Here is a 4,273-nt window from a genome sequence, read left to right as displayed (position 1 = left end):
ATTGCGCATGCGCGTGCGCGCGCCGCGGAGGATAACGAGGAGGGGGAGGGAGGGGGAGGAGGAAGTAAAGCTGCACCAGCACCAATAGCAGCAGCGCTACAGCAGCACCAATAGCAGCAGCGCTACAGCAGCACCAATAGCAGCAGCGCTACAGCAGCACCAATAGCAGCAGCGCTACAGCAGCACCGCAGCCCCCACCTTCAGGGCACACGTGCGCGCGCCGGGGAGCATAAGAAGGAGGAGGGGGAGGGGAGAGGCCCAGTGTTATTGCATCACACCGCTGCGTGATGGCGGCTCGGCGAAGTGCGCAGGCGCGTGCGCGCGCCGGGGAGAATAAGAAGGAGGAGGAGGGGGGGAAGTAAAGCAGCACCAATAGCAGCAGCGCTACAGCAGCACCAATAGCAGCAGCGCTACAGCAGCACCAATAGCAGCAGCGCTACAGCAGCACCAATAGCAGCAGCGCTACAGCAGCACCAATAGCAGCAGCGCTACAGCAGCACCAATAGCAGCAGCGCTACAGCAGCACCAATAGCAGCAGCGCTACAGCAGCACCGCAGCCCCCACCTGCGGGACACGCGCGGGCGGGCGGGTGTGTGTTTGAGACAAAGGGTGGAATAAATCCTCATCAATGTCAAGAACGAGAACTGCAGCAGGAACGATCAGCAGCACCGTCAGCGTCACAGCCTCACACGACAACAACTACGACACCGACTACAACTATAACACAACCTCCCCCGCCCCTATCTGCTGAATGAATGTGTTCCGGTGGACAGATATAAAGCAACAGCATCAACGCAACATTCACTTCACACTTTACTCCAACAAGGTAATTATAGGAAAACACTTTAATTACAAAGTATAAATAACAACGTCGGCCCCTCGCTCGCCCACTCACTCACTCAGTCGGCGGGGACCACCTGGGCCGATATCGGGAGCTCCGGCAGCGTCTTTGCCCGCCCCCGAATCGCGGGGCTTGGGTCGTCCCGCCGCGGACCCTTCACCGTCCGGCGGGGGCTTCAATATCGGGAGCCCCGACCGTCCCGACGTGGAAACTCCAACAGCCAGACCGCGGGAGTAGACGGCAGGGGAAGAGAAAAGACATTCTGTGACATTCCGTCACAGTGAGGAGGGACTGGAGGAGACTCACTGTGATGGATGTTTCTTTTTGTTTGGTGTTAGTTTATGATTGTGTAAGTGTTATTGCATTTTTATTGATTATTCTTATTGGTCTTATATTGTTGAACTGCGGGTAATTTTTCATTTCGCTGCACATTTATGTGTATGTGACAAATAAGTTGACTAGCCAGTGAGTCTGTGGAATTCTCTGTCACAGAAGGTAGTTGAGGCCAGTTCATTGGCTATATTTAAGAGGGAGTTAGATGTGGCCCTTGTGGCTAAAGGGACCAGGGGGTATGGAGAGAAGGCAGGTACGGGATACTGAGTTGAATGATCAGCCATGATCATATTGAATAGCGATGCAGGCTCGAAGGGCCGAATGGCCTACTCCTGCACCTATTTTCTATGTTTCTATTGACAGTCACTCAGTCCCTCAGTCAGTCTATTCACAAAATGCTGGAGTAACTCAGCAGGTCAGGCAGCATCTCGGGAAAGAAGGAATGGGTGACCCTCCTTCCTCAATCAGTCAGTCACTCAGTCTGACCAAGCAAGAACCAAACGCTCGATCTCACCTTCCACCCCACCAGCCAGCGGATCCAACAAATCATCCGCCAACATTTCCGTCACCTACAACGGGACCCCACCACTGGCCATATCTTCCCATCCCCTCCCCTCTCTGCGTTCCGCAGAGACCGTTCCCTCAGTAACTCCCTGGTCCACTCGCCCCTTCCTACCCAAACCACCGACCCAGGCAGCAGGGGGCGGACCCGGCCAGCAGCCAGCAGGGCTCACTCACTCACTCACTCACTCACCCACTCAGTGCCCAAGCTGGATTGTCAGAGACAGCGCTCCTGTTCAGTTTCAGCGACGTTACCTGAGGCTGAGGCCGTGCTGGCGGTCGGGACCGGGTCTGGTGTCGTGTCGGGTCCGGTAATGCGAGCGGGTTAAATAAAATTATCTCCCCCTTCTCCCTTTCCCCATTTCTCTCCCTTTTCCCTTTTCCCTTTCCCCATTTCTCTCCCTTTTCCCATTTCTCTCCCTTTTCCCTTTTCTCTCCCTTTTCTCTATCCCGCTTCAGCAGGGAGTTTCTCCACAGCCTGGAGTGGGTCGCCAAACCTGACCGGGACCAGGACACCGCCAGGATGCGGCGCTCTCTCTGCACAGCCGGACATCTGCTGTACCTACTGGCAGGTAGAGACATGGGGGGGGGAGAGAGATGGGGGAGAGAGAGAGATGGGGGAGAGAGGGAGAGATGGGGGAGAGAGGGAAAGAGATAGGGGAGAGAGGGAAAGAGATGGGGGAGAGAGAGAGAATGCGAGCTGCTGTCCAGAGTTGGGAGTGGGCAATTGTCAGTCAAACACTGTATTGGGGTAACTCAGCGGGTCGGGCCACATCTGTGACTTTTCGGGTCGAGACCCTTCTCTGAAGAACCCGAAACGTCACCCATTCCTTCTCTCCACAGATGCTGCCTGACCCGCTGAGTTAGCCCAGCATTTTGTGTCTAGATTCATCAGTGAAGATGTCATTTAGCTTAGTGATACGACGCAGAAACAGGCCCTTCGGCCCACCGGGTACGCAGCGACCAGCGATCAGGCCGCACTAACGCTGCCCTACACACACACAAGGGACAATCTCTAATTTTACAGAAGCCAATTAACCTACAAGCCTGTCGGTCTTGAGAGGTTTGGAGGGAAGAGTGTCGGTAGCAAAGAAAGCAAACTCAATGCTAGCATTTATTTCAAGAGGGCTTGTGTACAAAAACAGGGGGTGTTATGCTGAGGCTCTATAAGGCACTGGTCAGGCCCCATTTGGAATATTGTCAGCAATTTTCGCTGCACTCGCTGGAGTTTAGAAGAATGAGGGGGGACCTCATTGAAACTTCACCGAATACTGAAAGACCCGGATAGGGTGTATGTGGAGAGGATGTTTCCACTAGTGGGAGAGTCTAGGACCAGAGGGCACAGCCTCAGAATTAAAGGACGTTTCGTCAGGAAGGAGATGAGGCGGAATTTATTTAGTCAGAGGGCGGTGAATAGAAACATAGAAACATAGAAAATAGGTGCAGGAGTAGGCCATTCGGCCCTTCGAGCCTGCACCGCCATTCAATATGATCATGGCTGATCATCCAGTTCAGTAACCTGTACCTGCCTTCTCTCCATACCCCCTGATCCCTTTAGCCACAAGGGCCACATCTAACTCCCTCTTAAATATAGCCAATGAACTAGCCTCAACTACCTTCTGTGGCAGAGAATTCCACAGACTCACCACTCTCTGTGTGAAGAAATGTTTTCTCATTTCGGTCCTAAAAGACTTCCCCCTTATCCTTAAGCTGTGACCCCTGGTTCTGGACTCCCCCAACCCCTTAAGAATTTTATATGTTTCTATAAGATCCCCCCTCAGTCTTCTAAATTCCAGCGAGTACAAGCCTAGTCTACCCAGTCTTTCTTCATATGAAAGTCCCGCCATCCCAGGGATCAATCTGGTGAACCTTCTCTGTACTCCCTCTAAGGCAAGAACGTCTTTCCTCAGATTAGGAGACCAAAACTGCACACAATACTCCAGGTGCGGTCTCACCAGTGCCCTGTACAACTGCAGTAGAATCTCCCTGTTCCTAAACTCAAATCCCCTTGCTATGAATGCCAACCTACCATTTGCTTTCTTCACTGCCTGCTGCACCTGCACACTTGCTTTCAATGACTGGTGCACCATGACACCCAGGTCACGTTGCATCTCCCCTTTTCCTAATCAGTCACCATTCAGGTAATACTCTGCTTTCCTGTTCTTGCCGCCAAAATGGATAACCTCACATTTATCCACATTATATTGCATCTGCCATGCATTTACCCACTTGCCTAATCTATCCAAGTCACTCTGCAGCCTCCTAGCATCCTCCTCGCAGCTAACACTGCCACCCAGCTTCGTGTCATCCGCAAACTTAGAGATATTGCATTCAATTCCCTCGTCCAAATCATTAATATACACTGTAAATAACTGGGGTCCCAGCACTGAGACTTGCGGTACCCCACTAGTCACTGCCTGCCATTCCGAAAAGGACCCGTTTATTCCTACTCTTTGCTTCTTGTCCGCCAACCAATTCTCTATCCACCTCAACACTGAACCCTCAATACCGTGTGCTTTAAGTTTGTACACCAATCTC

The sequence above is a fragment of the Rhinoraja longicauda genome, chromosome 19 (assembly GCF_053455715.1).
Source record: "Rhinoraja longicauda isolate Sanriku21f chromosome 19, sRhiLon1.1, whole genome shotgun sequence".
NCBI lineage: Eukaryota > Metazoa > Chordata > Chondrichthyes > Rajiformes > Arhynchobatidae > Rhinoraja > Rhinoraja longicauda.
This window is presented reverse-complemented; position numbering follows the sequence as displayed.